General features: G+C 39.1%; 1 protein-coding gene and 1 long non-coding RNA gene across 3 annotated transcripts in view; one reads left to right on the top strand and one right to left on the bottom strand.

Annotated features, from left to right (window-relative positions):
• ATRN (attractin) overlaps nucleotides 1–26,244 on the top strand; it is a 189,079-nt gene that overhangs the window by 25,264 nt on the left and 137,571 nt on the right. The gene's annotated exons all lie outside the window — the stretch shown is intronic.
• Nucleotides 13,277–20,266, bottom strand: LOC129625674 (uncharacterized). Its single transcript, XR_008701582.1, has 3 exons — nucleotides 20,218–20,266; nucleotides 14,733–14,826; nucleotides 13,277–14,100 (listed from the first exon to the last, which is right to left on the bottom strand). It is a non-coding gene; the product is annotated as an uncharacterized LOC129625674 (long non-coding RNA).

Below are 26,244 nucleotides of genomic sequence, written 5' to 3'. Positions count from 1 at the left end.
ATGGAGAGCTTTGAAAAGGACTGAGGATAATCTCCATATCAGCTATGTGGTCATCTCAAGACTATTGTTAAATGGAAAAAGCAAAGAGCAAAATAACGGCATTGTATGCTACTATTTTTCAAATAAAAGGGCTCTATAAATATATATACCTATATTTTTGTGTATATACATAGGTGAATCAAAGGAATGATAAACCAGAAACTAAGGAAAATGGTTACTCTAGGGAAAGAGAAGGGAATGGGGTAGCAGAAACATGTGTAGAACCTAGACATCTGAATGTACTTTGTGGGTTGGGTTTAAGAATCATGCAAATATTTACTATAAACAAAAATGAAATAAATTGAGAGGAAAAGGCAATTCCTAAAAATCAAATGGAAACAGGAACATGAATTTAAATGTATATCAAGTTTGAGGCTAAGCACACACAGATTATCTTCCCTGGTGGCTCAATTGATAAAGAAACCGCCTGCAATGCAGGAGACCTGGATTCGATCCCTGGGTTGGGAAGATCTCCTGGAGAAGGGAATGACAACTCTCTCCAGTATTCTCATCTGGAGAATCCCATGGACAAGGGAGCCGGGAGGGCTGCAGTCCCTGGGGTCCCAAAGAGCTGGACATGAACTGAGGGACTAACACTTTCACATAGAGACTATTTCAAATGACTTTGAAGCGTAGTAAATTGCACATTGGGCTTCCCTGGTGGCTCAGTGGTAAAGAATCCACCTGCAATGCAGGAGATGCAGGTTTTATCCCTGGGTTGGGAAGATTGCCTGAAGAAGGAAATGGCAACCCACTTCAATATTCTTGCCTGAAAAATCCCATGGACAGAGGAGCCTGGCTATCCATGGGATCACAAAAGAGTTGGACACGGCTTAGCAACTAAACAACAGCAACGATTTGGCTGTTTCTAGTGGGATATACTTCCAAGGACAAAAAACTGCAAAGATATTAAAAACTGTTTTTGTAATCATATAATTGGTAGTGATATTGGTATTATTATTTTGCAGGTGTGTAATATAAAGTAAACAAGTAAATACTTATATTGGATTGAGTCCCTAGATTTTTGAATGGGAAAGAGATATAATCAGAGAAGTTGGGTAAGAATGTTAGGATCTTAAATTTGAGTTGAAAATGTCAGTATGATCTCATGATGTATTTTTTCCTTTTTAAAAATGTATTATTTCCTAATTCTCTCTCCTGAAAAATCTCAGAAATTAAGCTTGGTAGCACTTCTGGTGCCAGACTGTTCTCTAAATAATACTTTTGTTACTAGACAGAACCTAGGGTACCATGGAAAACTGGCTTATTTCAGGTTGAAGTCAGAAAATATATAAGCCTGGAACATATTATCGTATCACATAACAAGCTACTGGGGAGATTTCTGGTTCTGTCAGTGACAGAATAGCTTTTTCTAAGCCAGAACTCTAGCTGAAAACTAGAAAAGCTGGGAAAAAAATTTTTTAATGGCTGTGAAGAGTGGGCAAGGCAAACAAGGACAGAGGGATGAGGTTAACTTTTGGTACGGCTTTCCTCATAGAGGGATTAGTTGATATGAGGCATGTAGCTAAGAGGTTGAGTGGAAAGTGGTGGTAGAGAGACTGAGATTCTAAGCAGAGTTTTGGGTCAGTTCAGTTCAGTTACTCAGTCGTGTCTGACTCTGTGATCCTCTGGGCTGCAGCACGCCAGGCTTCCCTGTCCGTCACCAACTCCTGGAGCTTGCTCAAACTCAAGTCCATTGAGGTGGTGATGCCATCCAATCAACTCATCTTCTGTCGTCCCCTTCTCCTACTATCTTCAATCTTTCCCAGCATCAGGATCTTTTTCAGTGAGTCAATTCTTTGCATCAGGTGGTCAAAGTATTGGAGTTTCAGCTTCAGCATCAGTCCTTCCAGTGAATATTCAGGACTGATTTCCTTTAGGATGGAGTGGTTTGATCTCTTCGCAGTCCAAGGGACTCTCAAATCTTCTCAAACACCACAGTTCAAAAGCATCAATTCTTCGGCACTCAGCTTTATAGTCTAACTCTCACATCCATACATGACTACTGAAAAAACCATAGCTTTGACTAGACGGACCTTTGTTGGCAAAGTAATGTCTCTGCTTTTTAATATGCTGTCTAAGTTGGTCATAACTTTTCTTCCAAAGAGCAAGTGTCTTTTAATTTCATGGCTGCAGTCACCATCTGCAGTGATTTTGGAGCCCAAGAAAATAAAGTCTCTCACTGTTTCCATTGTTTCCCCGTCTATTTCCCATGAAGTGATGGGACTGGATGCCATAATCTTAGTTTTTGAATGCTGAGTTTTAAGCTAGCTTTTTCACTCTTCTCTTTCACCTTCATCAAGAGGCTCTTTAGTTCCTTTTTGCTTTCTGCCATAAGGGTGGTGTCATCTGTGTATCTGAGGTTATTGATATTTCTCCCTGCAACCTTGATTCCAGCTTGTGCTTCATCCAGCCTGGTATTTTGCATGATGTACTCTGCATATAAATTAAATAAGCAGGGTGACAGTATACATCCTTGGCGTACTCCTTTCCCAATTTGGAACCAGTCTGTTGTTCCATGTGCAGGTATAACTGCTGCTTCTTGACCTGCATACAGACTTCTCAGGAGGCAGGTAAGGTGGTCTGGTATTCCCATCTCTTTCAGAATTTTCCAGTTTGTTGTGATCCACACAGTCAAAGGTAGTCATGCAGAATTGGGGGATGAAATTGGAGTTCAGAGCTTACAAAGAAATAAGGCACTAGAAAACACCCCAGGCTTTTAGTTGGGAACCCTGAAGGATAGGCTGTACTTCATGCTTAAGGGTGAACTCAAAATAGATCAGCTCTTACAAAAAGCTGAAACCAAGCTTTCAAATCACCTCAGTCCTTGATTGGATTAAGATCTGTTCCTAGCTTTGTTGCTTGCTGGAAGCAGATGTAAATATTCTCTGGAGGAAGACAGTATCATCAGTCACTGATTCAGGTTATCTGTATAGTTTTTTAGTTCTTAGTTTTATAAACTATGTAGGTATAGTTTTATAAACTATATAGTTATAGTTTTATAAACTTCATAGTTTTATAGTTTTTATATTCTTAGTGATAATATGAGATATATTTATATGTAACTATATGTAATATATAGCATGGTAAATATTTATAAAGCTTAGTCTGTCATTCAATTAAAAAATAACCAGAAACGTAACAATGAAAGAACTGAATGAAAATCAAAAGAGAAAATAGATAATTGTGAAGACTCATAGGGATACATCCAGGACAGATAAGATGGTATATATACCCATTTTCCCATATAAATCCAACTATAAGTCCTGGAATTGGTGCAGAAGACAACCAAAGAACTGTGAAGGGTCCTAGGAAGGTGAGCTGGTTTGGGACCATAGGACTGAAGGAACAGCCTAGCCATAGGACATTTTGCATTTGCCCCACAAAAGAAGACTACCTAGATCTACTGTTTCCTTAGTCCCTCTAACCTAGCAACAGAACACTTTCCAGGTAGTTTATGCCTCCCCCAAATCAAACAGGAGTCCCTCTGTAGACATCGTGCAAATTTGATACCACTGGCAAAGGGGATCTGTTATGAGCCCTCACTGAATATGAGTGCTGAGAAGAAGCACACTCCTTCCCCACCTGTCCTGAGACTTCTTTCACTGAGAGTTATCAAGGCAGGTAGGCAGAACTGACAAGAGAGACTCTGCTATAGCAAGCATTCTAGTCTGGGAAGCATCTTTGTCCTTGAAGGCTTGGTATTCTCCTCCCCAACCCAGAGACCCCGAAGTGGGCACTGCTGGCAAAAAGGCACAGCTACAAGTGGCCTAGTCCATAGTTTCTTTGCCTATGTAGGCCTGAGCTACTTCTCCCAGTCCAGGAGACACAGGGGCAGATGGTTGGAACTGGCAAGAGGAGTCCAGTTATAACAAGGAGCACATTCAGGGAACCCTCTTTGTCTCTGTGAGCTCAAACTTGCCTTTTCTACTCAGAGACACTGGGAAGCTGAGGGGCAACTTTGGACTATCACAGCCTTTCCTCACCAAGAGAATCTTGGCTGCTTGGCTTGGGGAAACTCCTTTTGCCCTGTCAGGCAGCACCCTCAGGGACCAGCGGGAGCCTAGTGGCAACAGTTAAACAAAGCAGGCCAAATAATACCACAAAGGCTCTGAAAATTAACCTGTCATTTGAACAGCAGCCCAGAAAAGTAGGCCAAGATCCACGTGCTAAAACTATACAGGGTGACAGTCTACTAAAATAAAAGATTTAATGTTAATAAGCCCCTATGTTAGTGATGTGTAACATGCTAGACAGAACGATCAAAATACAATAGAAAACCACTTGTTCAATAACAAGAAACTGCAACTAGAATCAGAAAAGATAACAAACACCAAAATGATGAATCAGATGTTGGAATTTTCTGAGAAGAATTTTAAACTAGCTGTTATAAAAATGCTTCAAAATCAGTTAAAAATGTCTTGAAACAAATAAAAAACAAAATCTTAGCAACACACCAAATAAAATTCATTAGAGTGAAATTTAAAATGACATTTGAGAGAACCAAATGGAAATTTTAGAACTGAAAAAGACAGTAACAGCAACAGCGGAAAAAGTGGCTGTATGGGCTCAATAGTAGAATGACAGTCATTAATAGATGGTAGAATCATTGGACTTGAGAACAAAATCGTAGAATTCACGAGTCTAAACAGAAAGCGGACTAGAAAAAATGATCTGTGGGACAAAAGATACAGCATTTATGTGATTAGTCCCAGAAGGAAAAGGGAAAGAGAATGAGGCTGAAAGAGTATTTGAAAGAAATATGGCTGAAAAGTTGTCAAATTTGACAAAAGAAACAAATCTACAGACCCAAGAAACTGCAAATCACATACAGCATAAACCCAAGGAAATCTATACCAAATGCATCATAATTAAACTCTTAAAATCTAAAGGCACAGCTGTATGTCTCAGGAAACTCAAACAGGGGCTCTGTATCAACCTAGAGGGGTGAGTTGGAGAGGGAGATGGGAGGGACATTCAAGAAGGAGGGGATATACACACACACACACACACACACACACATATACCTATGGCTGATTCATGTTGAGGTTTGACAGAAAACAACAAAATTCTGTAAAGCAATTATCCTTCAATTAAAAAATGTTTTAAAAAACATCTAAAGGCACAGGATACAAGATTAAAATACATAAGTCAGTTGTTTTCCTGTATATCAGCAATGAAGAGAGAGAATTTGAATTCAGAAAAAAATGCCATTTATATCAGTGCTATCAAAAGTGAAATATTTAGGTATGCGTCTACTATATATATATATAAAAGATCTGTGTGAAGAAATCTACAAAACTCTGATGAACCAATCAAAGAACTAAATAAATGGAGAAATGTTACCTGTGGATAGAGAGATTCAATCTTGTCAGGATATCACTTCTTCCCAACTTTACCTCTAAATTCAGTGTAATCCCATTCAGAATTTTAGCAAATTATTTTGTGAATATCAAAAAACTGATTCTAAAGTTTATATGGCAAAACAAGAAACCCAGAATAGCCAACACAGGATTAAAAGAGGAGAGCAAAGTTGGAAGACTGACGCTACCTGATAGCAAAGCTTACTGGAAAGCTACAGTGGTACCATCAGAAATTGTGGTATTGGCGAAAGAATAGACAAATAGATAAGTGGAACAGAATAGAGGGCCACAAACCTGAAGGCAAAGAAAAGAAATCTTGAAAGTGGACAGATAGAAATGATGCAGTTATCTATGGGAAATAACAAACCAATTCACGTAACATAATAGATTTCTCATCTGAAACCATGGGCCCCAGTAGAAGTGGCACAATATTTAAAATGCTGAAATAAAAGAATTCTCCACTGTGAATTCTGTACTGGCACAGTTGTCACTCAGGAATTAAATGGAAATAAAAACATTCTCAATTGATGAAAACCTAAACGAAGTTGTTGCTAGCAGACCTAAAGAAATAATAAAAGATAAATCTTGGAGCATCAGGAAAGAAGAAGGAACAATGAAGAGAGCAATAGAAGGAACAAATGAATGCTTGTAATCCTTTTCCTCCTGAGTTTTAGCAGTCATATTTGATGATTGAATCAAAAACATAGAACTATCTGAGACTAAATATGATGATATGTAAGATAATAATGATAAAGGACTTAAATGAAAGTGAGGTTTCCATATTTCAATCAGTAAAATGTTATTACCAGTTTTTGTTGTTCAGTTGCTAAATTATGTCTGACTCTTCACGACCACATGGACTGCAGCATACCGAGTTCATATGTCCTTCACTATCTCCTGGAGTTTGCTCAAATTCATGTCTATTGATCCTATCTAATCGTCTCTTCATCTGCCTCCCCCTATCCTTTTGCCTTTAATCCTTCCCAGCATCAGGGTTTTTTCCAGTGAGTCGACTCTTCACATCAGCTGGCCAAAGGATTGGATCTGGAGCTTCAGCATCAGTACCACAATGAATATTCAGGGTTGCTGTCCTTTAGAATGACTGGTTTGATCTCCTTGCTGTCCTAGGGACTCACAAGAGTCCATTCTAGCACTACAATTTGAAAGTATCAGTTCTTTGGCACTCAGCCTACTTTATGGTCTGACTCTCACATTGTTACATGACTACTGGAAAAAACATATTTTTGACTATATGAACCTTTCTCAGCGAAGTGTTATATTTGCTTTTTAATATGCTGTCTAGGTTTGTCATAGCTTTCTTTTCAAGGAGCAAGCATCTTTTAATTTCATGGCTGTAGTCACCATCCCCAGGGACTTTGGAGCCCACAAAAATAAAATCTATCACTGCTTCCAATTTTTCCCCTTCTATTTGCCATGGAGTGGTGGAACCGGATGCCATGATCTTAGTTTTTTAAATGTTGAGTTTTGAGCCAGCTTTTTCACTGTCCTCTTTCACCCTCATCGAGAGGCTTTTTAATTCCTCTTCAGTTTCTAACATTTGAGTGATATCATATGCATATGAGGTTATTGATATTTCTCCCGGCAGTCTTGATTCCAGCTTGTGCTTTATCCAGCCCAGCATCTCATATGATGTACTCTGCATAGAAGTTAAATAAGGAGGGTGATAATATACAGCTTTGTCATACACCTTTCCCAATTTTGAGCCAGTCTTGTTCCATGTCTGGTTCTAACTGTTGCTTCTTGATCCACATACAGGTTTCTCAGAAGACAGGTAAGGTGGTCCCATCTCTAAGAGTTTTCCACAGTTTGATGTGATCCACACAGTGAAGCAGAAGTAGATGTTTTTCTGAAATTCTCTTGCTTTCTTCATGATCCAGTGAATGTTAGCAATTTGATCTCTGGTTCCTCTGTCTCTTTGAATCCCAGCTGTGCATCTTGAAGTTCTGAGTTTACATTGCTAAAGTCTAGCTTGAAGGATTTTGAGTATAACCCTGCTGGCATGTAAAATGAACACAATTGTATGGTACTTTGAACATTTTTTGGCATTGCCTTTCTTTGGGATTGGAATGAAAGCTGACCTTTTCCAGTCTTCTGGCCACTGCTGGGTTTTCCAAATTTGCTGTCATGTTGAATGCAGCACTTTCACAGTATCATCTTTTAGAATTTTAAATAGCTGAGCTGGAATTCCATCACCTCCGCTAGCTTTGTAGTAATGTTTCCCAAGGCCCACTTAACTCCACATTCCAGGATGTCTGGCACCAGGTATCAGACATGGTGCCAGTCATGGTAAATGACTACACCATCATTGTCATCCAGGTCATTAAGACCTTTCTTGTATAGTTCTTCTATGTCTTCTTGGCACCTCTACTTAATCTCTTCTGCTTCTGTTAGGTCTTTACTGTTTCTCTCCTTTATTGTGCCCATCCTTGCATGAAATGTTCCCGTGATATCTCCAATTTTCTTGAAGAGGACTCTCAGTTCAGTTGCTCAGTGGTGTCTGACTCCTTGCGACCCCATGGACTGCAGCATGCCAGGCCTCCCTTTCCATCACCAACTCCCCATTCTTGCTCAGACTCATGTCCATTGAGTCGGTGATGCCATCCAACCATCCTGTGTTGTCCCCTCTGGAGGCTTGGGTTGAAAGTTTGGCCTCAGGCCAAGCAACAAGGAGGGGACACAGCCCCGCCTGTCAACAGAAAATTGGATTAAAGATTTACTGAGCATGGCCCCACCCATCAGAACAAGACCCAGTTTCCCCACAGTCAGTCTCTCCAACATCTGGAGGCTTCCATAAGCCTCTTATCCTTATTCATCAGAGGACAGACAGAATGAAAACCACAGTCACAGAAAACTAACCAAACTAATCACATGGATAACAGCCTTGCTTGTCTAACTCAGTGAAACTGTGAGCCATTCTGTGTAGGTCCTCCCAGGACAGACAGGTCATGGTGGAGAGTTCTGTCAAAACATGGTCCAGTGGAGAAGGGAGTGGCAAACCCCTTCAGTATTCTTGGCTTGAGAACCCCATGAACAGTATGAAAAGGCAAAAAGAAGAGAACTCTAGTCTTCCTCATTCTATTGTTTTCCTCTATTTGCATTGTTCATTTAAGAAGGCCTTCTTATCTCTCCTTGCTATTCTCTGGAACTCTACATTAAGTTGGGTACTGCTGCTGCTGCTGCTGCTAAGTCGCTTCAGTCGTGTCCAACTCTGTGCGACCCCATAGACGGCAGCCCACCAGGCTCCCCCATCCCTGGGATTCTCCAGGCAAGAACACTGGAGTGGGTTGCCATTTCCTTCTCCAGTGCATGAAAGTGAAAAGTGAAAGTGAAGTTGCTCAGTCGTGTCCGACTCTTAGCGACCCCATGGACTACAGCCCACCAGGCTCCTCCGTCCATGGGATTTTCCAGGTAAGCGTACTGGAGTGGGGTGCCATTGCCTTCTCCGATTTGTAAAAGCTTCCTCAGACAACCACTTTGTCTTGGATTTTTTTCCTTTGGGATGGTTTTGGTCACTACCTCCTGTTCAGTGTTATGAACCTCAGTCCATAGTTCTTCAGGTTCTGTCTACCAGACCTAATGCCCTGAATCTATTCGTCACCCCCATTGTATAATCACAAGGGATTTCATTTAGGTCATATCTGAATGGTCTAGTGGTTTTCCCCTACTTTCTTCAATTTAAGCCTGAATTTTGCAATAGTGAGCTGATTGATGATCTGAGCCAGTCAGCTCCAGGTCTTGTTTTTACTGACTTTATAGAGCTTCTCGATCTTTGGCTGCAAAAAACATAATCTTGGTATTGAGCATCTGGTGATGTCAATGTGTAGAATCATCTGTGTTGTTGGAAAAGGGTGTTTGGTATGACCAGTGTGTTCTCTTGACAAAACTGTGTTAGCCTTTGCCTACATTTTGTACTCCAAGGCCAAACTTGCCTATTACTCTGAGTATCTCTTGAATTTGTACTTTTCCATTCCAGTCCCATGATGGAAAGGACATCTTTTTGGTGCTAGTTCTAGAAAGTTTTGTAGGTCTTCAGAGAACTGGTGAGCTTCAGCTTCTTTGGCATTACTGGTTATGGCATAAACGTGGATTATGGTGATGTTGAATGGTTTGCCTTGGAAGTGAACCAAGGCCATTCTGTCATTTTTAGGATTGCATTCAGGTACTACATTTCAGACTGTTTTGTTGACTATGAGGGGTACTCCATTTCTTCCAAGGGATTCTTGCCCACAGTAGTATTAATAGTTATAATGGTCATCTTAATTAAGTTCACACATTCCTGTCCATTTTAGTTCAGTGATTCCTAATATGTTGATGTTCACTCTTTCATGTCCTACTTGACAACCTCCAATTTGCCTTGATTCAATGGACCTAACTAACACTCTAGGTTCCTGTGCAATATTGTTGTTTACAGCATTGGACTTTACTTTCAGCACCAGACACATCCACAACTGAGCATCATTTCCACCTTGGCCTAGCCTCTTCATTCTTTCTGGAGCTACTAGTAATTGCCCCCTGCTCTTCCCCAGTCGCATATTGGACACCTTCTGACCTGGGGGGTCATCTTTTGGTATGATATCTTTTTACCTTTACATACTGTTCATGAGGTCCTCTGGGCAAGAATACTGGACTGGGTTGCCATTTCCTTCTCCAGTGGACCACGTTTTGTTAGAACTCTTCACCATGACTTGTTCATCTTGGATGGCCCTGCACAGCATGGCTCATAGCTTCATTTATGCCAGTTCTTTTGCTACAACAAGGCTGTGATCCATGAAAGGGTATCAGTAGTTACCATAGATATAATAATTACCTTAAATATAAAAGCAAATTGGATGAAAAAATACTACCAAGTTATGCAGCTTGTGGGAAAGTCACTTGAAGTTCAACAGTGTAGGTAGGTGGAGAGCAAAAGGATGGAAAAACTATAATATATAAACATTACTTTTAAAAAGAGCAGAAATAGCTTTACCAATACTAGATAGGTTAGATTTTAGAGTATAGGAAATTACCAGAAACAGATATTACATAAAGATACAAAATAACAGTTAACCATTGGCAAGGATTAAGAATAGGGAGTGTATCAAGATAGGAGAGGAATGTGAGGAAGCCTTGTATTGTTAGAACTGTCTGTCTTGACTGGTGGTGGATACATTAATACACAGGTGACAAAATTGTATAGAATTTACACACCCACATGTACATTCATGAGTATAAGTAAAATTGTGGAAATCTGAATAAGATTGATTTGCCAATGTCAGTATTGTGGTTGTGATATTCATTATAATGTAGTTCTGAAGAATATCCCCATTTGAGGAAACTGGGCAAAGTATACAAGGAATCACTGCATTAACTGTATATGAATACATTATTTCAACTAAAATTTAAATTATTTTTTTAAAGGCTCAGGGAGACTAAGAAGACATGACAACTAAACATGCTTTTGTTTCATGTTTTCTCATGGTTAGATTCAGACTGCACTTCCTTGGCCAGGATGCTGCTTGGGTGCCGAGGGGTATCCTTCTCAGGTGTCATTCCCCTCAGGTGACAGTCCCAGTAAGGGACTGTCTGTCCCTTACTTTTAATATAAATTTTATTTTCCTTTATGAGGTATTATCTTATTTTCCCACTAATTCTTCCTATAGCTATTAAGTAGTAATGAGGAGACACTTTATAAGACTCTGCACATAGCCTGCTCCACATCAGATTTTCTTCCAGCTTTTTACATCTATGATGTTAAAAATAACTAATATTCCTCACTCAGTAGTTAACAAAAGAAAGATTTGAAAACACTTGGCCTAATTGACATATAGAGAATAGTGTACTATACAGTGACTGTATTCTTCTAATGTTCATTAATTGAAGAAAAAATCACTCTGGTAATTTGAAAATATTTCAAACTGAATTATAATGAATATATTTTATCTTGAAGTTTGAGGATAGCACTAGTGCCTTGCTGAGAATGAAAGTTGCAACTTTAAATGCATACATTAAAAAAGAAAGATTGAATTAGGGGTCTAAATTATCAACTCAGAAAAATAGTAAAAACACTTCAAAATATACTAGAAAGTTATGAGAATGAAATAGATAAGAGAAGTTTATTTAATATGAAAGATATAAATAGAGCAGTTTAACAAAGGTAAGCATTAAAAGACTAGTAAAATTGATAAACTGCTAGAGAGGTTGATAAAGAGAAAGTAAATAGAAATTACTGATAACAGTGATGATAAAGGGACCATCACTATAGATCCTTACAGACATTAAAAAATCATACTAGGATATTATTAAGTTTATTCCAATAAATTTAGAAAAATGTAGATGAAATGGCAAACTCTAGTAAAACTAACTTACTTAAAAGAAAACTTCAGGCCCAGATGGCTTCAATAGTGAATTCTTGCAAACTTTTATAAGAGAAATAGCACCAGTGTTACACAGACTCTTCTATGCCTAAGGAAAAGAGGTGAAATTCCTTGTTTTTATGCATCCAGCATACATTTGTCATTAAAACCTGATAAGGGATAGAAACAGCAGGTCAGTGTAACTTACCAAACATATTAAAAAAACCAAAATATTTGTAAATATTTCCAAAAAAAACTGTGTCCAGCAAAATATAAAAAGATAATGACCAAGTTGGATTTATTTGAGAAATTAAAGTAGATTTAACAGAATAAATGAGAAAAACCAAGTGATCATTTCATTAGATGGACAGTTCTTTTAAGAAATAGAGTTCAGTACTCATTAGTAAGTAAGTGAAGTCGCTTCCCTGGTGGCTCAGATAGTAAAGCGTCTGTCTACAATGCAGAAGACCTGGGTTCGAGCCCTGGGTTGGGAAGATCCCCTGGAGAAGGAAATAGCAGTCCACTCCAGTACTATTGCCTGGAAAATCCCATGGACAGAGGAGCCTGGAAGGCCATAGTCTATGGGGTCTCAAAGAGTCGGACACGACTGAGCAACTTCACAACTTCACTAAGTGAAGTCACTCAGTTGTGTCCAACTGTTTGCGACCCCACAGACTGTAGCCTACCATGCTCCTCTGTCCATGGGATTTTCCAGGCAAGAGTGCTGGAGTGGGTTGCCATTTCAGTACTCATTAGTGGTTAAAAAAATTTGTTTAAAGGATGGAAAAATACTTTCTTAATCTGATAAAGATTTCATGCAGAGAAATTGGGGTAAACATCACAAAGTATGGTGAAATAGTGAAAACTTTCCCCTGAGATAGGGAACAAGACAGGGATATTTACCATCACCAGTTCTTTATCATTGTAGTAATGGGATCTTAACCAGTTGCAATAATATAAGAAAATAATAAAATTAATAAAAACATTAGAAAGGAAAAAATGAAATAGTCATTTTTTGTAGGGAATATGTCTGTATTTGTCATAGCTTTTGCCTAGGATAACCAGAAGAATCATGTTCCCATCGTAGAGATGAAAGTTTTTTTGTTAAAAATATATATAGGTGGCATTTAAATCTTTGGAGGCAATTTGAAATCAGCTTACCTAGTTAGTTTAGGTTGAGGAGCAGACTGAGATTGGAGCCTTGGGGCATTTCTACAATTAGATACTGGGAAAAGCAGTTGGACTTATTAAAGGGGACTGAGAAGAAGCTGCCTGTGAGTCCAGAGTATAGGGTTTGGTAAACCAAGTGGAGAAAGTATTTTGAGAAAGAGGGAGGTGCCCCAATTTCAGACTATACTGTGAGCTGTGGTAATAGAGCAGTGTGATACTGGCACAAAAATAGACGCATAGATCAGTGAAACAGAATAGAGCCCAAAAATGAGCCCATACTTACATAGGCAATTATCTATGATAAAGGAAGCAATAATGTACAATGGGGAAAAAACAGCCTCTTTAATAAATGGTATTACATGACGAAAACTGGACAGTTACATGCAAAAGAATCAAAGTGGACTACTGCACAAAAATAAATTCAAAATGAAGTAAAGACTTAAATATAAGACACAAAATCATAAACATTTTACAAGAAAACATAGGCAGTATGCTCTTTGACATCAATCTTAGTTGGTTTTTTTTTTTTGGATATATCTCCTCAGGCAGGGGAAACAAAAGCAAAAATAAACAGATTGGACTACATCACTCTAAAGATCTTTTGCACAGTGAAGGAAACTAAGAAAGCAAAAAGGCCATCTACTGAATAAGAACATATTCACAAATGGTATTTTCAATATAGGATTAATATCCAAAATATACAAAGAACTCATAAAGCTCAACATGAAAAAACAACCTGACTGAAAAATGGGTCAGTTCAGTTCAGTCACTCAGTCCTGTCCAGCTCTTTGGGAACCCATGGACTGCAGCACACCAGGCCTCCCTGTCCATTACCAACTCGCGGAATGTACTCACACTTACATCCATCAAGTCGGTGATGCCATCCAACCATCTCGTCCTCTGTCGTTCCCTTCTCCCGCCTTCAGTCTTTCCCAGCATCAGGGTCTTTTCCAATGAATCAGTTCTTTGCATCAGGTGGCCTAAGTATTGGAGTTTCAGCTTCAACATCAGTCCTTCCAATGAATATTCAGGACTGATTTCCTTTAGGATGGACTGACTGGAGCTCCTTGCTGTCCAAGGGACTCTCAAGAGTCTTCTCCAGCACCATGGTTCAAAAGCATCAATTTTTTGGCACTCAGCTTTCTTTGTAGTCCAACTTTCACATCCATACATGACTGCTGGAAAAACCATAGCTTTGATTAGATGGACCCTTGTTGGCAAAGTAATGTCTCTGCTTTTTAATATGCTGTCTAGGTTGGTCATAACTTTTCTTCCAAGGAGCAAGCGTCTTTTAATTTCATGGTTGCAGTCACCATCTGCAGTGATTTTGGACCCCTGAAAAATAAAGTCTGTCACTGTTTTCACTGTTTCCCCATCTATTTGCCATGAAGAAAAATGGGTGGAGGATCTAAGTAAACAATTTTCCAATGAAAGTATGCAGATGGCCAATAGCACATGAAGAGATGCTTAACATAAGGTAAATGCAAATCAGAATCACAGTGAGCTATCACCTCACACTGGTCAAGAATGACTATTTTCAAAAAGACAACAAATGACAAGAATTGGTGAGGATGTGGAGAAGAGGGAACCCTGTGCACTGTTGGTGGGAATGTGAATGGCTGCAGCCACTATGGCAAACAGTTTGTTGTTCAGTCTCTCAGTTGTTTCCAACTCTTTGACCCCATGGACTGCAGCATGTCAGCTTTCCTTGTCCTTCACCACCTTGCAGAGCTTGCTCAAACTCATGTCCATTTAGCCGATGATGCCATCCAACCATGTCATCCTCTGTCACCTCTTCTCCTCTTACCCTCAATCTTTCCCAGCATCAGAGTCTTTTCCACTGAGTCTGCGTTTCACATCAGGTGGCCAGAATATTGGAGCTTCAGCATCAGCATCAGTCCCTGCAATGAATATTCAGAATTGATTTCCATTAATACTGACTGGTTTGATCTCCTTGCAGTCCAGGGGACTCACAGGAGTCTTCTCCAACACCACAGTTCAAAAGCATCAATTCTTCGGGGCTCAGCTTTCTTTACAGTCCAACTCTCACGGGCATACGTGACTACTGGAAAAACCATAGTTTTGACTATTTGGACCTTTGTTGGCAAAGTAATGTCTCTGCTTTTTAATACACTGTGTAGGTTTGTCATAGCTTTTCTTTCAAGGATCAAGCATCTTTTAATTTCATGGCTGTAGTCACTGTCCACAATGATTTTGGAGCCCAAGAAAATAAAGTCTGTTACTGTTTCCGTTGTTTCCTCATCTATTTGCCATGAAGTGTTGGGACCAAAGGGTATGATCTTAGTTTTTTGAATGTTGAATTTTAAGCCAACTTTTTCACTCTACTCTTTCACCTTCACCAAGGGGCTCTTTAGTTCCTCTTTGCTTTCTGCCATAAGGGTGGTGCTGTCTGCATATCTGAGGTTATTGATATTTCTCCTGGCAATCCTGATTCCAACTTGTTCTTCATCCAGCCCGGCATTTTGCATGATGTATTCTGCATAGAAGTTAAATAAACAGGGTAACAGTATACAGCCTTGATGCACTCCTTTCTCAGTTGTCAACCAGTCTGTTGTTACATTTGCCATTCTGACTTGCTTCTTGACCTGCATACAGGCCTCTCAGGAGACAGGAAAGGTGGTCTGGTATTCCCATCTCTTGAAGAATTTTCCACATTTTGTTGTGATTCATAGAGTCAGAGGCTTTGGCGTTGTCAGCAAAGCAGAAGTAGATGTTTTTCTAGAATTCTCTTGCTTTTTCTATTATTCAGCGGATGTTGGCAATTTGATCTCTGATTCCTCTGTCTTTTCTAAATCCAGCTTGAACATGTGGAAATTCTCCGTTCACATACTGTTGAAGCCTAGCTTGGAGAATTTTCAGCATTACTTTGCTAGCATGTGAAATGAGTTCAATTGTGTGTCAGTTTGAACATTCTTTGGCATTGCCCTTCTTTGGGATTGGAATGAAAACTGAAAACAGATTGAAGATTCCTCAAAAGTTAAAAATAGACTACTATATGATCCAGCAGTTCTACTTCTGGGTATTTATCCAAATGAAAGAAAACACCAATTAGAGATTATACATGTGTGTCCCTATGTTCATTGCAGCATTATTTACAATATGGAAGCAACCTAAGTGCCCATCAATAGATGAATGGATAAAGATGTGGCATGTATGTATATTGTGTGTATGTGTGATCAGTCCGAGTCTTTGTGACCCATGGACTGCAGCCCGCCAGGTTCCTCTGTCCATGGAATTGTCCAGGCAAGAGTACTGGAGTGGGTTGCTATTTCATACTCTTTGGCATCTTCCTGACCTAGGGATCAAACTCAAGTCTCTTGCATCTCCTGCATTGGCACGCAGATTCTTTACCACTGCACCACCTGGGATGGAGTATTATTCAGCCATAAAAAAGAAATCTTGCCTCTTGTGACAACATGGAGTGTATTAAGCAAAGTGAAATAAGAGAAAGACAAATACTGTATGAGTTCACTTGTATGTAGAATCTAAAAAGAAAAACAAATGAACAAACATAAGAAAACAGTTGTAGATGCAGAGGACAAACAGGTGGTTGGTAGAGGAGATGAGAGTGGAAGAGGAAAAAAATAAGTGAAGGAGATTAAAAGGCACAGACTTACCATTGCAAATGACTCATGGGTATGAAATGTACTGTGTGAAGAATATAGTCAATAACTATGTAATATCTTTGTATGATGAGAGTGTAACTAGACTTATCGTTATCATTTTAAAATGGACAGAAATATCAAAACACTGTTTTGTGTAACAGGAACTAACATGCATTATAGTTCTATTATACTTCAAAAACAAACAGGAAAAGAGATGAGATTTGTGGTTACTAGAGGCAGGGCGTGAAGGGTGGTGGAATTAAATGAAAATAGTCAAAAGGTACAAATTTCTAGTTATAAATAAGGAAGTACTAGGGATATACAGCATGATATATTTAATTAACACTGCTGATTGTTATATATAAAAGTTATTAAGACACTAAGTCTTAAGTGTTCTCATCATAGGGAAAAGCTTTTTTCTGTTTCTTTTATGTGTCTATATGAGGTGATGGATGTTTGGTAAATTTATTGTGATAATTTCATGAAGTATGTAAGTCAGATAATTACAGTGCTGTATTTCAATTATATCTCAAAAAAATTGGAAGAAAACATAATATTAAATGCAAAAAAAGAGGAAGTAATGTGCTATTTCAAGTGTTGAAGTAAGAAGGGATCTGAAATTTTACCCCTCTGTACCTTAACAAAAGGATTTCAGAGGAGGGGTGAGGGTTAGACCCCATTGGAATGGGGTTAAGATATTAGGAGATAAGAGTGTTGTCAGTGAGTCTTCATTGCATTGTGCCAGCTATTCATTGCATCACATGGGCTTTCTCTAATTGCAGCATGCTGGCTTCATGTTGTAGAGCTTGGGCTCTGGAGTGCGCAGATGCAGTAGTTGGGGCATGCGGGCTCTCTGTTTGTCACACATGGACTTAGCGTGCTGGCTGAGCATGCTGGCTCTCTAGCTGGGGTGTGGGCTTACTTGTCCTACAGTATGTGGGATCTTAGTTCCCTGACCAAGAATTGAACCTGTGTCCCCTGCACAGGAAGGCAGAACCACTGGACCACCAGGGAAGTCCCTAGTTTTTTTTTTTTTTGGGGGGGCGGGGGGGAGTGGTGGGAGGCTGCACTGAACAGCTTGCAGGATCTTAGTTCCCTGTTCAGGGATTGAACTCATACCCTCGACAGTGAAAACGAGGAGTTCTAACCACTGGATCACCAGGGATTTCCCAAGAGTAGATAATTCTTCTTAAGAAGACTTTTGATGTAAATGTAAGAAAAAAAGTAGGCTGAACATGACAGGTGAGTTTATTTTTTTTTTAAGAAGGAAATCCAACAGCTTGTCTTATGCTGATCCAGTAGATGGGAAAAGTATAGCATAGGTTTAGAATTAGGTTTGTTCTGGTGAGGCCCTTGATTGAGTAGTGTTTAAGAATTCTGGACCCAGGTAAGGGGTGTGACCCTATCCATTGTAACTAGGGGAAAGCAAAGTACTTGCATTAAAGTAATGGAAGCAAATGTAGGTCTCTTCTGATTTATTTCTTCTTTCCCCAGCTATTCATTTTGTATTATTAGGATGCCAGACATACTTCTAGACACTAGGAATAATGAATAGAACAGACAAAAGTCCTGGTTGTCATGAAATTTATATTCCACTGGGGGTAAATAGACATGAAACAGTGGAGTAATCAGTATCATCAGCTAAAATTGAAGAAAGGGAAGAGGGTTTGGAAAGTGAACAATAATAAGGGATAGCAGTGAGTTGGCCAGGGATGTGAAAGAATTGATTTTCCCACAGTGCTGGGGACCTCCTTGAGAAATGTGTTTATAAGTACGGAGTGAGACGAGTGAGCACAGTGTTTTGTCTCTAGCCTTATTCAGCTGCTTGGTTTCATATACAGAGTGAGCAGAGAGTTGGATTCAACCAGGTTTAGGGTTTGCCATGTGTATAATGCATCTTAAGATGCCACTGAATGTAAAATATACCTGTATCTCATGTACTTCTAAGAAAGAAAAAAATAATCATTTAAACTGCATGTTTTATAATGCATCCTGATTTCTGAGCTGTTAAGAGAAACATGTTTATCTTGGAGTTGGTGAAATAAGTAGTTGGGATGCTTTCAGTTAGAAGCACAAGAAAACCCAGACTCAGATGGGCTTTAACAATAGAGAGGAAAGACCTAGAAGCCTGAATGAGACTTGTTTCCCTGACTCTCCTAACTGCAAGCTCCATGCTTCTGTTGAAGCAGCTTGCTATGGGAACCTATAGGAAACTCTGGGATCTAAATTCTGTTGTGATTATTCTAGACACAGAAAGCAGTGTAGCTGGGCCAGTGAAGCAAGGTGCAAGGGTCACAAAGCACAGTGTTGCATCCATGGAGTGCAATAGGTCTTTCCCACTTACAGAGTCCAGTATATTGCTGAAGGGATGTATTGTTAAGGCTGTGGGAGTACTGGGAAGCCTGAGAGCAGAAAATATTTATACCTAGATGATGGAAGTCTAATATAATGTAACCACTTAGGAGACACTTTGGCAGTTTCTTTAAATTTAGGTGTGTATCTATACTTCGATCTGGTGATTCCCGTTTTTAGTATATATTTATCCTAGAGAAATGTCCACACAAAGGCTTGTACACAAGTGTTTTTAGCAGCTTTGTTCATAAGCATCTATAACTACATAATCCAGGTGTCTATCAACAGGAAAATAGACAGACATGTTGTAGTCTAAATATTCATACAACAGAATGCTACCCAGCAATAGGAAAGAACAGGATATTGATACACACAGTACTTGGAAACATGCTGATCAAAAAAAGCAAGGCATAAAAGTGTCTTGGTATGATTTCATTAAATCAAGTTCTGTCAAACTAGTCTACAGTGATAGAAACAAGATCAGTGTTGAGAGCGATTACCTGCAAGGAGGTCTGAGGGAACATTGAGGGGATGATAGAACTATTTTATATCTTGTTTGGGGGATTTTATGTGTGTATAAATTTGTCAAGACTTACCATATTGTACATATTTGATGATTACATTTTATTCTATATAAACTAATCCTTATTAAGGTTGATTTAAAATTTTGGTTGGAAGGAATCAAATCAATATAATTGTCCTCATGCTAAATGTGAATAGGCTATATTGTGAAACTGTTAGACTAGGTTGAGAAATAAAACCTAAGCACATTCTGTTTAATAGAAACAAACTTTTACTCTCTACCCTTGACCTCAGTTTGGCCTCAGGTGTGCCTGTGGCAGAGTAGAAGTACGTGAGCTCACACCTTCTGATGGAAACACCGAAATCATAACTAAGTGCTGAACACCCACAAACAAAAGAATACTGGAACCTACCAAAAAAAGGTATCCTACATCCAGAGACAAAGAAGGAACCAGAACATGATGGTAGGATGGATGCAATCAAGACAAAATCAAATCGCATACACACGGGGTGGGCAACCCACAACGTAGAAAATAATTATACCCACAAAAGTTCTCCCAGAGGAATGAAAGTTCTGAGCCCCACATTAGGCTCCCCAGCCTGGACGTCTGGCAACAGGAGGAGGAGTCCCCAGAGAATGTAGCTTTGAAGGTCAGCAGTGTTTGATCACTCAAATTTCACAGGAGTGGGGAAAACTAAAACTCTAGTCTTAGAGGGTGTAGATAGGGTCTTGTGTGCACCAAGACCCAGGGGAAAAAGTAGTGGTCTCATAAGAGACTGGATCAAATTTACCTGCTAGTATTGGAGGATCTCCTGTGGAGGTGGAGGGGGTGGTTGTGGCTCACTGTGAGGACAGGGACACTGGTGGCAGCAGTCCTGGGTAGCTCTCATTGGTGTGAGCCATCTTGGAGGTTGCCATTTTCTCACCAGACTTGGCCACACCCAACAGCTTGTTGCCTCTGGGGCTGGGATGCCTCAGGCCAGACAACCAACAGGGAGGGAACATAGTCCCACCCATCAGCAGGTTGTTTGCTTTAAGTCTTCCTGAGTAAGTAGCTCCCCAATAAACACATGCTCTGACATGGCCTTGCCCACCAGATGGACAAGACCCAGCTCCACCCACCACTGAGCAGGTACACTTTCAGCTGGTACTTTCACCAGGAAGCTGGCACAAGACTCTTAGACAGCCTCATCTTCCAGAAGGCAGAAAACAGAAGCTGCAGCTAGAACCCTGCAGTCTATCGAATGGAAACCACGGTCACAGGAAGTTAGACAAAATGAGACAACAGAGGAATATGTCCCAGATGAAGGACCAAGTTAAAACCCCAGAAGAACAACTAAATGAAGTGGAGATAGGCAGTCTCCTTGAAAAAGCATTCAGAGTAGTGATAGTAAAAATGATCCAAGATCTTGAGGAAAAGAATGGAGGCACAGGTGGAGAAGATACAGAAATGTTTAATGAGGGCCTAGAAGAACTAATGGCACCCCACTCCAGTGCTCTTGCCTGGAAAATCCCATGGATGGAGGAGCCTGATAGGCTGCAGTCCATGGGGTTGCTAAGAATTGGATACGATTGAGCGACTTCACTTTCACTTTTTACTTTCATGCATTGGAGAAGGAAATGGCAACCCACTCCAGTGTTCTTGCCTGGAGAATCCCCGGGACGACGGAGCCTGGTGGACTGCTGACTATCGGGTCTCACAGAATCGGACACGACTGAGGCGACTTAGCAGCAGCAGCAGCAGAAGAACTAAAAAACAAACAGATGAATAATACAGTAACTGAAATGAAAAAATGCAGTAGATGGAATAAATATCAGAATAACTGAGGCAGAAGACTGGATGAGTGAGCTGGAAGATGGAATGGTGGAAGTCACTGCCATGGATCAGAATTAAAAAAAAGAATAAGAAGAAATGAGGACAGTCTTTAAGAGATCTCTGGGACAACATTAAAAGTACCAACATTCTCATTATAAGGGTCCTAGAAAGAGAAAAGAGAGAAAGAGAAAGTACCCAAGAAAATATTTGAATAGATAATAGCTGAAAATTTTCCTAACATGGGAAGGGAAACTGTCATTTAAGTCCAGGAAGCACAGAGAGAGGCTTAGGTCAAATAAATCCAAGGAAGAATACACTGAGACACAGTAATCAAATTGACAAAATTTAAAACAAAAAATATTGAAAGCAACAAGGGGAAGCAACAACAAACAACATAACATACAAGGGAATTTCTATAAGACTATCAGCTGATTTTTCAGCAGAAACTCTGCAGGCCAGAAGGGAGTGGCACAATATATTTCAAGTGATGAAAAGGAAGAATTTGCAACTAAGACTATTCCTCCCAGCAAGGCTCTCATTTAGATTTGACAGAGAAATCAAAAGCTTTACAGACAAACAAAAGCTAAGAGAATTCAGCACCACCATAACAAGTTTTGCAGCAAATGCTAAAGGAATTTCTCTAGGCAGTAAAGAGAAGGCCATAACTAGAAACTGGAAAATTACAAAGGAAAAACTCACTATTAAAGATAAACATACAAAAATAAAAAAAGATAAAGTGATTAGTGATGGTAAGAAATCATCCACACACAAATACGTCAAAATCAGCAGTTCTAAGAAGAGGAGAGCACAAATGCATTTCCAACTTACAGCAATCTTGGTTATATATAGACTGCTATTTGAAAACCTCATGGTAACCAGAAACCAAAAATCTCAATAGATACAGAAAAAAAATAAGCAATCTAAACACAACATTAAAGTTAGTGATCAAATAACAAGAGAAGTGAACAAAAGAGAAAGGAAAGAAAAGCACCTAGAAAAACAAATCCAAAACAGTTAACCAAATGCCAGTAAGAACATATATATTATATACCTTAAATGTAAACGGAGTAAGTATTCCAACCAAAGGACATAAATTGACGTAACTTGACTGAATGGATACAAAAACTAGACCTATATATATATATGCTGTCTACAAGAGTCCCACCTCAGATCTAATGACACATACAGACCAAAAGGGGATAGAAAAATGTATTCCATGCAAATGGAAATCAAAATTGGATAAGCAATAGTTGTATCAGACAAAATAGACTTTAAAGTAAAGAGTGTTGCAACAGACACGGACACTACACAATGATCAAAGGGTCAGTCCAAAAGGAAGATGTAACAGTCATTAATATTTATGCACTCAACATAGGAGCACCTCAATATATAAGGCAAATACTAACAGCCATAAAAGGAGAAATTGACAGTAACACAGTAATAGTGGGGGGGGCTTTAACACCCCACTTTCATCAACAGACAGCTCATTCACAGAGCAGTAAGGAAACAAAGGCCTTAAATGACACATTAAACTTAATATTTGTAGAGCATTCCATCCAAAAGCAGCATAATACAAATTCATCTCAAGCGCACATGGAACATTCGCCAGGATTGATCACATACTAGGCCTCAAAGTGAGCCTTGATAAATTTAAGAAAATTGAAATCATATCAAGCATCATTTCTGACTGCAACACTATGAGATTAGAAATCAACTACAATAAAAAAATGAAAAAACACAAACACATGGAGGCTAAGCAGTATGCTACTAAAACAGCAGTGGATCACTGAGGAAATCAAAAATTACTGAGAGACAAGTGAAAATGAAAGCAGAGTGACCCCAAACCTGTGGGATGCAGCAAAAGCAGTGCTAAGAGGGAAGTTTATACTTAAACAATCTTAGGAAACAAAAAAAACCCTCAAATAAACAACCTAACCTTACACCTAAAGCAACTAGAGAATGAAGAACAAACAAAACCCAAAGTTAGTAGAAGGAAAGAAATCAGGAAGATCAGAGCAGAAATAAATGTAATGGAGATGATTAAAACAATAGAAAAGATCAATGAAACTAAAAGTTGCTTCTTTAAAAGGTAAACAAAAATAAACCCTTAGCCAGACTCATCAAGAAAAAGAGGGAGAGGACTCAAATCCATAAAATTAGAAATGGAAAAGAAGTTACAATAGACACCAAAAAATTATACAAGATCATAAGAGACTATTATAAGCAACTCTATGCCAATAAAATTGACAGTCTAGAAGAAATGGACAAATTCTTAGGAAGGTTTAATCTTCCAAGACTGAACCTGGAAGAAATGGAAAATATGAATAGACCAATCACAAATACTCAAATGGAAACTGTGATTAAAAAATCTTCCAGCAAACAAAAGTCTAGGACCAGATGGCTTCACAGGCAAATTATATCAAACATTTAGAGAAGAGTTAACATCTATCCTCAAACTATTGCCAAAAACCACCCAGGAAGGGACACTCCCAGATTCATTCTATGAGACCATCATCACCCTGATATTAAAAGCAGATAAAGATATCACAAAAAAAGAAAATTGCAGGCCAATGTCACTGGTGAACATAGATGCAAAACTCAAGAAAATATTACTAGCAAACCATATCCAACAGTATATTAAAAGGATCATACACCACTATCAAGTGAGATTTATTCCAGAGATGCAAGGACTCTTCAGTATACACAACTTAATCCTATGATACACCACATTAACAAATTGAAGAATAAAAATCATATGATCATCTTAATAGATGCAGGAAAGCTTTTGACAAAATTCAACACCCAGGATGTGGGCATAGAGGGAACCTATCTCAACAAACATAATAAAGGCCGTATATGCCAAAACCCACAGCAAACATGATTCTCAGTGGTGAAAAATGAGAAGCATTTCATCTAAGATCAGGAAGAAGACAAAGGTGTCCACTCTCATTACTATTATTCAACATAGTTTTTTTTTTTTTTTAATTTTATTTTATTTTATTTTTAAACTTTACATAATTGTATTAGTTTTGCCAAATATCAAAATGAATCCACCACAGGTATACATGTGTTCCCCATCCTGAACCCTCCTCCCTCCTCCCTCCCCATTCCATCCCTCTGGGTCGTCCCAGTGCACCAGCCCCAAGCATCCAGTATCGTGCATCGAACCTAGGCTGTCAACTCGTTTCATACACGATATTTTACATGTTTCAATACCATTCTCCCAAATCTTCCCACCCTCTCCCTCTCTCACAGAGTCCATAAGACTGTTCTATACATCAGTGTCTCTTTTGCTGTCTCGTACACAGGGTTATTGTTACCATCTTTCTAAATTCCATATATATGTGTTAGTATACTGTATTGGTGTTTTTCTTTCTGGCTTACTTCACTCTGTATAATAGGCTCCAGTTTCATCCACCTCATTAGAACTGATTCAAATGTATTCTTTTTAATGGCTGAGTAATACTCCATTGTGTATATGTACCACAGCTTTCTTATCCATTCATCTGCTGATGGACATCTAGGTTGCTTCCATGTCCTGGCTATTATAAACAGTGCTGCGATGAACATTGGGGTACACGTGTCTCTTTCCCTTCTGGTTTCCTCAGTGTGTATGCCCAGCAGTGGGATTGCTGGATCATAAGGCAGTTCTATTTCCAGTTTTTTAAGGAATCTCCACACTGTTCTCCATAGTGGCTGTACTAGTTTGCATTCCCACCAACAGTGTAAGTCTAGGCATGGCAATCAGAGAAGAAAAAAGGAATCCAGATTGAAAAATAAGTAATATAATTATGTCACTGTTTGCAGATGACATGATACAGTACATAGGAAATCCTAAAACTGCTACCAGAAAACTACTAGAGCTCATCAATGAATTCAGTAAAATTGCAGAATACAAGAGTAATAGTATTTCAATACACTAACAATGAAAACGGAGAAGGCAATGGCACCGCACTCCAGTACTCTTGCCTGGAAAATCCCATGGACGGAGGAGCCTGGTAGGCTGCAGTCCATGGGGTCACGAAGAGTCAGACACGACTGAGCGACCTCACTTTCACTTTTTACTTTCTTGCATTGGAGAAGGAAATGGCAACCCACTCCAGTGTTCTTGCCTGGAGAATCCCAGGGACGGAGGAGCCTGGTGGGCTGCTGTCTGTGGAGTCGCACAGAGTAGGACACGACTGAAGCGACTTAGCAGCAACAATAAAAAATTAAAAAGAGAATGTAAAGAAACATTCCATTTACTGTTGCATCAAAACGAATAAAATACCTAGGAATAAACTTACATAAAGAGGCAAAAGATGTGTACTCCAAGAACTTTAAGACAGTGAAGAAAGAAAGCTAAGATGACACAAACATGGAAAGATGCTCTTGAATTGGAAGAATTGATATTGTAAAAATGACTATACTACCCAGGGCAGTCTACAGATTCAGTGTAGTCCCTATCAAATTACTAATGGCATTTTTCACAGAACTAGAACAAAAAAGTCTTAAAATTTTTGTAGAGACATAAAAGACCCTAAATAGCCAAAGCAGTCTTGAGAAAGGAAAATGGAGCCGGATGAATCAGACTCCCTGACTTCAGGCTATACTAGAGAGCTACAGTCAGCACAGTGTATGGTACTAGCACAAAAGCAGAAATACAAATCAGTAGAACAGGATTGAATGCCCAGAAATAAACCCATGCACCCGTGGTCAGTTAGTCTACAACAAAGGAGGCAAGATTATACAGTGGAGAAAAGACAATTTCTTTAAAAATAGTCCTGGGAAAAGTGGCTAACTACATGTAAAAATAATGAAATCAGAACATTCTTTAACACCGTACACAAAAATAAACTAAAAATAGATTAAAGACCTAAATGTAAGACCAGACACTATAAAACTCCTAAGAGGAAAATATAGGCAGAACTCTTTTACATAAATTGCAGGATTATCTATTTTTTGTAGCAGTATCTTTTTTGATTCATCTCTTAGAATAATGGCAATAAAAACAAAAATAAAC

The sequence above is a fragment of the Bubalus kerabau genome, chromosome 13 (genome assembly GCF_029407905.1).
Source record: "Bubalus kerabau isolate K-KA32 ecotype Philippines breed swamp buffalo chromosome 13, PCC_UOA_SB_1v2, whole genome shotgun sequence".
Classification (NCBI taxonomy): domain Eukaryota; kingdom Metazoa; phylum Chordata; class Mammalia; order Artiodactyla; family Bovidae; genus Bubalus; species Bubalus kerabau.
Note: the sequence above shows the minus strand (reverse complement) of the source record. Positions and strands in the feature narration are given on the sequence as shown.